This window comes from Podarcis pityusensis, assembly GCF_964106645.2.
Source record: "Podarcis pityusensis genome assembly, chromosome: 6".
Lineage (NCBI taxonomy): Eukaryota > Metazoa > Chordata > Lepidosauria > Squamata > Lacertidae > Podarcis > Podarcis pityusensis.
The window spans coordinates 4,785,729-4,795,902 of record NC_138030.1 but is presented as its reverse complement, the minus strand read 5'-3'; the positions used below and the strand labels follow the sequence as shown (position 1 = coordinate 4,795,902).

The 10,174-nt window shown below is 45.3% G+C and overlaps 1 long non-coding RNA gene across 1 annotated transcript in view; it reads left to right on the top strand.

Annotated features, from left to right (window-relative positions):
- The window catches only part of LOC308480345, a 111,662-nt gene extending 101,982 nt beyond the window's left edge, over positions 1-9,680 (top strand). The window contains exon 2 of the long non-coding RNA XR_013988063.1: positions 8,953-9,680. This is a non-coding gene — a long non-coding RNA (uncharacterized lncRNA). The remainder of the gene's footprint in view (positions 1-8,952) is intronic.
- The last annotated feature ends 494 nt before the right edge of the window (positions 9,681-10,174 follow it).

Sequence of the window (10,174 nt, the reverse complement as noted above, 5' to 3'; positions counted from 1 at the left end):
GGCTGCTCCGCTTTGGGGCTCTGTAGTATCAGAGGCATAGGGCACCCCCCCACCCCACTTCCCTGTTCTGCTGGCTGCTTCTGCCACTCCCAGACCCGTCCAGGAGCCACTGGGCATAGCTGTCAACTTTTCCCTTTTCTTGCGGAATAAGGGAATTTCCCTTAAAAAAAGGGAAATGTTGACAGCTATGCACTGGGGGTGGCCGGGGTCTCCCTCTCAGCATTTCTGGGGGCGATCGGCTTCTCTTGTGGGTGCGCAGCTGCCACCTGGCGAGCGGGGCTAAGCGCGGATCAGTGGTGCTTGTTTCCAGCAGCTGGGACAGGCGCGATCTCAATCCCTCCGCTTTCCTTCCTCTTCCTCCTCCTCCTCCTTCCCCCACTTCCCTTCTCTCCATTGCAATGCAGCGCCCAGTGGTCAACTTTGACAGCGGCCAGGGAAGGGGAGGTTGGGGTTGGGTAAGTGGTGTCGCCACGAGCCAACCACCCTGGGGAGCTTAGGCGGCTTCAGCGGCGGGTGTCTGGCACCCTCCAGAATTCAGCGCCCGGGTGCCCTGCACCCCTTGCATGCCCGGGTAAAGACGGCCCTGATTGGCACTATGTCCCACAGAGAGTGGCATCTGCCACTGGGTTTTGAAGGCCAGGGCGATCTTACCCTCAGAAGCAGATCACCACTTGTCCAAGCCACGAGCGACCAAATTAGAAAGTTGCGTTTTGCTAGAGAGTGAAAAATCCGCTGGGGCTTCACCCGGAAGCAGCAGCCGAAGTGTGCAAGGCAATTTGAGGGACAAAATTCCTGATTTTGATTCCTGCCCGTGGGTGATAAAGGCTCAGGAAGGAAAGGGTAGTCTAAGGGTGTTTAATGGGGCTTGTTGGTATCCGTCTGCCTTGAGAGACAAAGGAAGACTGCATCTTTGGGGGTGAAGTCAAGCTGTTGGAGAGTTAGAGGACCTGCTGTGGCTGTAGAGACTGAAATGGGAGAGACATGTTTTGCTGCAGCTGGGGCAGATGAAGACATCCTTACTCCTAGGTAAATCTGCATAGAATGACACCTTAGGGTATCCACAGATAGTGGCTCAGTAGCCCAGCTTTTGTTGATTGCAGTCCACACTGGCAGGCTGGTCAACTTGCTAATTTCCTGAAGCATGGGGAAACTTATTTCCTCCCTTCCCTTGAGGGCCACATTCCCCCTGTTAATAAATAATAATAATAGTAATAATAATAATAATAATAATAATAATAATAATAATATATTTATTTATACCCTGCCCATCTGGCTGGGTTTCCCCAGCCACTCTGGGTGGCTCCCAACAGAATTAAAAGCACAATAAAACACCAGACATTAAAAACTTCCCTAAGCAGGGCTGCCTTCGGATGTCTTCTAAAAGTCAGATACGGTAGTTGTTTATCTCCTTGACATCTGATGGGAAGGCATTCCACAGGGCAGGCGCCACCACTGAGAAGGCCCTCTGCCTGATTCCCTGTAACCTCACTTCTCACAGGGATGCTGCAGTCTAGCAGTGGGTGGGGCTGGAAAATGTATTTGGGGCTGGACCCACCCCATCACCCTCTCTCTCTCACGCACCCCATTCTCCCATGCCCTTCTCTAATGTAGACTTGGCCAATCTACTAGAAAACAGTCCTTGGAAAGAGTGTAGCATGTGCATATGGGAAATCAATCTTTACTGGGTTTTTCCCCATTCACTATTGGTATTACAATAATCAATCATTAGTAGTTTTTCCTAATCTCCATTTGGTTCCCTCTGCAGCCCCTTTTGCTATCCCACCCCCACAGAAAAAAAGAAAGCCTGGCCATTTCAATTTATTTGCCAAATGATTAAGTTGCCTTTCAGCACAAGGTACTCAGGACAAAGCAGGGTACTCTTCAAAAGGTGTGTTTTTAATTAAAAAACCAAACACATAATATATTTAATTCCATTTATGAATTGCTTCCCATCAAGGATGTAACATTGCGACAAGAACATCGGCGAAACAAAACAACACCCTTCACAATTCTAACAATTGACAAACCCCAGTTTTATATGCAAAGACAACGAAATGCAATTTCGAAACTGAAAAACCATTTCAAATCCAGGATAGGTGCAGCCTGGGATAGAGATATCCACTTAAAAGGTCTTCAACAGGCAGCAAAACAGTGCTTTCTCATAGGGCCTGTTCATACCTTGGCCCAGGGCCAGCACAGGACTTTTTGCTGCTATAGTCAAAACAGAAAATGTCATGCCAGCATCGCCTTCACTTCTGCAACCAACACTCCTGCTCCGCTGCTGTACACCTGCCCACCTGCTGGGGGGCAGAAGGAGGCCAGAGAGGAGCTGGCTGCAGAGGGTGGGCACGTGGCAGTGGCAGAAGGGCAGGAGAAGGCGACTGGCACACTCCTTGTAGGCCACCCCTCACAGCTGTCCGGATCTGGCCGCCCTGAGGCAACTGCCTCACATTGCCCCATTGGTGAGCTGGCCCTGCCTCGATTCATAGGTGCCAACTCCTAGGAGCTGAGGCAGTTTCAGCCCCCCAATGTCTTTTTTCAGAGGGCTTTTGGCTCCACCCCTTGCCTCCTTGTGACATCAGGATGTTGTGTGACTTTGCATTGGGCTTTTGGGAATGTTCATGGATGCAGGAGAGGATATATTATTGGATTATGGCCTTTCCAACTTGTGTAAACAAGTTCACAATTTAGCAGAGTAATATCCCCCTTTTTAAACTCACAGCGGATGCGTTAGCTCAGGCTCGCTAAAGCCTCTATAATAACTGTTCTGATATTTCCCCCTTATTCCCTCATAAAAGATAAGACACAACACAGTCTTCTATAAAAGTATAAAAAGAGTTTACGCACATTCTGTTCACAATTGGATCCCAGAAGGCAGACTTAGCTTAGAAAAGTTACATATATCTGGAAACTATCTCATAAGGAGACAGTCCCTTTGTCATCTCTTGGCTACAAGAGGGCATCTTTGGCTAAGCAGATGTTGCTTCTTTGATGCATGTAGTCAAAGAGAGAGAGATGGCTGCCCTGCCTTGTGCTTTTGTCGTTACCTGCACAGGTGAGGCCACGCCCACCTCTAGTCACATGCAGAGGAAGTCTGTCCCAGCCCAGAAGGAAACAGGAAGTTTACCTGCTGGCTGGACAAACATTCCTCCCCATGTGTAAACATGTTCACTCTAGGAATGTTGTACTTGACTGCTCTTGTGTTTCACGTCCCACAGGGCCCCCTCAATCCTTTGGAGAAGCTGATGCCTCTGCCTCAACTTAATGTGGATGGCGAATCCTTTCTGCATCCTTCAGTTTCTCCTTGCCCATCCTTCACTCTCCTCCAATTCCTGCTGCCCCACAATTTCTCCTCCCCAAACCGGGAGACTCCCCATGCCCTGAAGATCCATACAGGAGAGCTGCATTGATTGCATAGGGAGCATCCAGGTTTAGCTTATTTATTTCTTAAAATTTATACCCTGCTTGATTGCAGAAAACCCAACCCAACCAACCAAACAAACCCAAGAGCCCTCAAAGCAGAATAAAACCAGTAAGTTATTGGTAAAATCATTTAGTAAGAACAACTCTGCTAAACGTTCAAGGGATAAAATCAATGAGCTAAAAATGGTTCAGAGCATGCATCAACATACTTCTTAGCTTGTCTAGATGAAAATGTTTTTAGCAGGTACCAAACTAAGATCATGGCCACTGGTCCCATCACCTCCTGGTAAATAGAAGGGGAAGAAATGGAGGCAGTGAGAGATTTTACTTTCTTGGGCTCCATGATCACTGCAGATGGTGACAGCAGTCACGAAATTAAAAGATGCCTGATTCTTGGGAGAAAAGCAATGACAAACCTAGACAGTATCTTAAAAAGCAGAGACATCACCTTGCCGACAAAGGTCCGTATAGTTAAAGCTATGGTTTTCCCAGTAGTGATGTATGGAAGTGAGAGCTGGACCATAAAGAAAGCTGATCGCCGAAGAATTGATGCTTTTGAATTCTGGTGCTGGAGGAGACTCTTGAGAGTCCCATGGACTGCTAGAAGATCAAACCTATCCATTCTGAAGGAAATCAGCCCTGAGTGCTCACTGGAAGGACAGATCCTGAAGCTGAGGCTCCAAGACTTTGGCCACCTCATGAGAAGAGAAGACTCCCTGGAAAAGACCCTGATGTTGGGAAAGATGGAGGGCACAAGGAGAAGGGGACGACAGAGGACGAGATGGTTGGACAGTGTTCTCGAAGCTACTAACATGAGTTTGACCAAACTGTGGGAGGCAGTGGAAGACAGGAGTGCCTGGCGTGCTCTGGTCCAGGGGGTCACGAAGAGTTGGACGCGACTAAACGACTAAACAACAACAAACAGGGTGCAATCCAGGAGGAGCAGCAGTAGTTGGAGGAGAACGCTGCACGTAGGAGGGTGAATCAAAGGAGAATTGAGGGGTCACACATTCCACATCAAGCCAAGGTACAGATGCCCACCCTCCTGAGACCCCACAACTGAAGCATCAAACTAGAAAGCAGGAGAAAACCTCCCTACGCTTTGTTAGGAGAAGCAGGGCCAATTCCAGTTCTACTTGTGTGCCAGTCCCTGAGTGCCACTTATGGCTCGATGGCCAGATGTCCCTCTCCATCCCCCATCGACTGAGATATTATCCAGCCCCTACAAAGGGTCTTGGGTGGCAGATCTGCCTATGCAGACTTCACTGGAGTAGCTCTCTCTTCCTGGATCAGGGCAAGACGGGACCCAGGACTGTCAGGGGCTCACACCTCTAATAATACTTCACTCTCTCCGACTTCCCTATTTGCAAGAGAAATGTGCTGTTTTAGTGGAGGAGCCAGAATCTCTTACTTGCGTGGAGGTCACCCTCATCAGCGCCAAAGCGGTCTTTTCGCAAGATACTAACCTCCTAACAAAGGGAAGCGCCATCAATCTCCGCTTTCCCATTCAGCCCCGCCTTTCCCCATTGTTATCCCACAGCCACCTATTGGCTGCCCCCTGAGTAGGCCGTCTATTCACCTGGCATAATGGGGAGCATTGCCAGGAGAGCCTCAGATCCGGCTCACTTCTATTCAAGCTAAATTGTGGCTCTGACCCTTCGCAATGAGGAATATAAGGCGCAGCAAAATAACAATTTTGCCCCATTGTTGAAGTGATCCCGAGGTAACCTGCAATTTGTTGGCTCAGCAGTCGCTTGGGCTTTGATATTCCACCACCGTATTTGCAGGTGCTGTTCAGTCTGCTTTCTTTGGCTCTGAGGGACAGGCACGATTCAAGAGCCCAGGCTGCCTGCATTAAGTTGTCCGCCCTCAGGAGCAGTGAAAGGTACTCTAGAAGATGCTTCTTTGCCTGGTAAACTGCCACTAACAAGCGGTCTTTGCATGCAGTCTGATTAATAATATTTTTTTTTTTAAAAAATATTTCTTATACCCTGCCCATTTGACTGGGTCACCCCAGCTACTCTGGGTGGCTCCCAACAAAATATTATTATTATTATTATTATTATTATTATTATTATTATTATTAGAATTTATATACTGATCTGTACCCAGAGGTCTCAGGGCTGTTCACAGAAAGGATCAACATAAAAACCATATAATCAAAATAAAAACAACAACCCAAAAACAACCCTCCCAAAAAATTAAGGAACAAAACAAAACATCAAGGATTAATAATAATAATAATAATAATAATAATAATATCCTGCCCTCAGAGTGGCTAACAACAATAAAAGTAATACAGCTGATGATAATAGATAAAGACTCTTGTGTTGCTCCACAGCATGTATATTTGCAATACTAACAAGCTGCCCCCCCCAATTAAAAATTATGTCCTTACCCTTTTCATTTATGCACAAGCAATTAACGGTACAAAAACGACTTCTTTCCCCTCAACTACTTGGAACCTTAACACTCTTTAGATCAGTGATGGCCAAACTCCCATCATTCCTAGCTAATAGAACCAGTGGTCAGGGATGGTGGGAATTGTAGTCCCAGAAAAGCTGCTGGGCCAAGTTTGGCCATCACTGTTTTAGATATACTTTCCCCCCCCCCCTTGCGGGGGTGCACCAAAGGTTTTTAATGGTGTGCATGAAAATGCACAGTGTTAGCACATGGGATCAAACGTGTGCAAGCAAAGAGGTGTGTTGTCCACACAGGTTCCTCAGGGCACAGCTAGATGGGCCAGTGATCTGATTTGGGATCAGGCAGTTTCGTATGTTCCTGTGTAGTTATTGCACATCCAGAGTTCTGGGTGAAAGAGAAAGGTCTAGCAAGTCTGAGGATGTCCTCAGTTCTTGACTGTAGCATCAAGCAATGACTTACATACTATCTCAATTTCCATTGATATTGCATGCCCAGACAATGATCTGAGGTTCTGTTACATTGCGAAAGCTGAGCGGGTTTTAGCCAAACACACTTGTACCTTTCCAGACCCAAATGCCCCCCAAATTCAGAATTCACCAGGGTTCAAATCTGAAAATTGCCTGAGTTGAACATTTGGCTTCAGAGCGTAATTTTACTGTCATTAATAACAACGACCCTTAAACAATTAAATAGCGTTGATCATTTTGAAGTGACTTGGTGAGCTAAACCATTCCCCTAAATTCAACATCATCCATAATATGGCTGAATAGTAAAATCCGGGTGAATAGAAATTCTAACCTGCTGCGCACAAGTTCAGGTTTGAGGCGAAGGATAGAACTGTAGAGCTAGGAGGGCACTAAAAGGCCAACCCCAAGTCAAAGCTCCAAATGGCCTCCAGCTCTAGTATCAGCTTAGAAGATTCACTAACCATACCTACAGAGTGGAATGTTTGGCGCAGGAATCCCAGTTGGAATGAGGAGCCCAGGTGACTGCTGACCATCAAGACCAGCTACTCAACAGCCAACGACGTTCCAGCTGTTTTACATTCCCTGCGGTGTTCCCCCCTTCCAGTTCATTGCTCCATGACACCCGTGACCTTGACCAAGCAGGTAAAGTCCATGACCCCTCAAATGACCCCCATCTACCTAATAACCACAGCTTCAGTCAACCTACCTTCCAGGTTCCCTCTCCTTAGCCAACTGGGTAATGTTTGGCCTTCTGCAAATCAGCCACATCCTTCCTTTCTTCTCAGCTGTTTGCACAGCCTCTTGGCTCCAGGCAACGGCCAGCTGTTCTCCTTTAAATTGTCCATTTTCTTTGAACCGGGAGGACTGACAACCCCTAAGGCTGGTCCTACCCCTAGCAAGAGTGAGCCGGTCACCTCAGGCCACAGATGTGGAAGGATGGGGAGCAGTGAATGTGTCATTTTGGAGAGCAGAGCTGTTTGTGACCCACCTGGCTTGCCCTGCATCCCTTAAGCCAGGCTGTTGTCCTCTGGTGTGGTGAAGGATGTTGCCCCATTGTCAGTGTTGAGATTCTGAATGTGCATCTTGCCCTTTGCATCAGGCAGCTAAACCTGACTGCTTCTTAGAGGGGGAGAAACTCTGTATATTTGGGCGCTGCCTCCCCTGTTTGCTCACCCCCAGGACCTGGTATTCAGAGGCATATCACCTGTAACATGGCTACTTCTTTTCTCACTGTTAACAAACCTCCCCCTCTTCACAGTTAAATTTGCCCAATCCTTTTATTTATTTATTTTTAAAATAATTTTTTATTAAGGTTTTAAACAAAGAAAAAAGAAAAACAACACACACACAAAAAAAACCAATACAAAATTTAACAATAAAAACACAAAACATAACAATTAAAAACAAACTCTCTTTTCCATTCCCAATTTTAAATTACTTATTTTCTGGACTTCCTCATACCTCCCTCTTTTGTATTCCAATCTGCATTATTTGTCCAGCAATTTCTTTTCCACTTTTTTAAACCCAATCTTTAATTTAATAAAATATTAAAATATATAGCTTCAACTTTTTTAAACATAATCCTTGTTCTTAATGTCATATACCTTTAAATTTTTCCCTTTTATTATCAAATTTCCATTTCTTTAAACATCTTTAATCTTGATCTTTAATCTTAATCTATCCTTAACTTTAACCTGTACAACTGGAAACCACTTATTTTCAATCCAACATCACTCTAACATTCCTTAATTTTGCAGTGTTTCTGAAGATAGTCTTTGAATTTCTTCCAGTCTTCCTCCATCGACTCTTCTCCCTGGTCACGGATTCTGCCAGTCATTTCCGCCAATTCCATATAGTCCATAAGTTTCATCTGCCATTCCTCCAGCGTGGGAAGTTCTTGTGTCTTCCAATACTTTGCGATGAGTATTCTTGCTGCTGTTGTTGCATACATAAAGAAAGTTCTATCCTTTTTTAACACCATTTGGCCCACTATGCCCAGGAGAAAGGCCTCTGGTTTCTTGGGGAAGGTATACTTAAATACCTTTTTTAATTCATTATATATCATTTCCCAGAAAGCCTTAATCTTTGGGCACGTCCACCAAAGGTGAAAAAATGTACCTTCAGTTTCTTTACATTTCCAACATTTGTTATCGGGCAAGTGATAGATTTTCGCAAGCTTGACTGGGGTTATGTACCACCTGTATATCATTTTCATAATATTCTCTCTTAAGGCATTACATGCCGTAAATTTCATACCAGTGGTCCATAACTGTTCCCAGTCAGCAAACATAATGTTATGTCCTACGTCCTGTGCCCATTTAATCATAGCCGATTTTACCGTTTCATCTTGAGTATTCCATTTCAGCAGCAAGTTATACATTCTTGACAGATTCTTAGTATTGGGTTCTAACAATTCTGTTTCTAATTTTGATTTTTCCACCTGGAAGCCAATTTTCCTGTCTAATTTAAATGCCTCCATTATTTGATAATAATGAAGCCAGTCTCGCACTTTGTTTTTTAGTTTTTCAAAACTCTGCAATTTCAGTCTATCTCCGTCTTGTTCCAAAATTTCCCAATATTTCGGCCATTTGACCTCCATATTGACCCTTTTCAAGGCTTTCGCTTCCATTGGTGACAGCCAAATTTGCCCAATCCTTTTAAAAAGCCATCTCTCAGCATAAGCCCCTCATTACACCCGAGGGCAGGTTAGTTTTGTCTGTAAATTAAATAAGCATTTTTTTTCTTAGGCTAGCACAGCTGGGAAACCTGAATTCTACTTTGACACACAACAAAGTTTCACATAAACCTCATGCGTTCAACAAAATGACAGGATTCACATTTCAAAGGGCAAAACACGCTTCCAGTTTCACATTTGAAATTTAGCCTCAGCGAGGACCTCACAAAAGCCCTAATCTCTAATTATTGCTGATTCGTTCTAAGACAACAAAATTAGTAATTGTTTTGCTTTTCCCTACTTAAATATTCCAGCCCTCCCACCATGCCCTGCCTGCTCCTGACAGCATACATTACTGGGAATGCTGAAACAACTTTTAACCCTGGGTAAAAATAAACTCAGATTTTCGCAGGGAATCTCTGAGACGGGTTGAATGGGGGAAATGAGCTCTTTCTGCATGCGTGGTGTGATGAGATTCTGGACGATGCACTCTTTGGCTCAGCACTGGCCCTGCCAAATCCCTCTCCTTGTCTCTTGTGCTGTTCTTTTGTGTACTGGTTGCTTTGGGTATATTTTGCCCTCGAGTTTTCAATGATCAATAAAGCATTTGGCGTGCCCAGCAACCGGGTTTGTTCTTTCTCCCCTTGTTCTCCTTCTCCGTGATGAATAATAATAAAAAAATGTGACCGTGACCTTGGATGATCTGTTCTTTACCCACTCGAAATGAACGAAGTGTTCCTGTGTGGTGATGGGGTGCTTGTGGCTTGGTGGGAAGGAGTATTCTCAGTGCCAAGATTTGGAGGCGCCCAGCGGTCCCTTCTTAACCTGGAACAGCCAGGACATGCGCCGCCTCCACAGCTGGCAATGCTTCTGAACACCAGCTGCTGGAAAATGGTCAAAGGCCTGGAAACGATGCCTTATGAGGAACGGCTAAGGGAGCTGGGCATGTTTAGCCTGGAGAAGAGGAGGTTAAGGGGTGATATGATAGCCATGTTCAAATATATAAAAGGATGTCACATAGAGGAGGGAGAAAGGTTGTTTTCTGCTGCTCCAGAGAAGCGGACACGGAGCAATGGATCCAAACTACAAGAAAGAAGATTCCACCTAAACATTAGGAAGAACTTCCTGACAGTAAGAGCTGTTCGACAGTGGAATTTGCTGCCAAGGAGTGTGGTGGAGTCTCCTT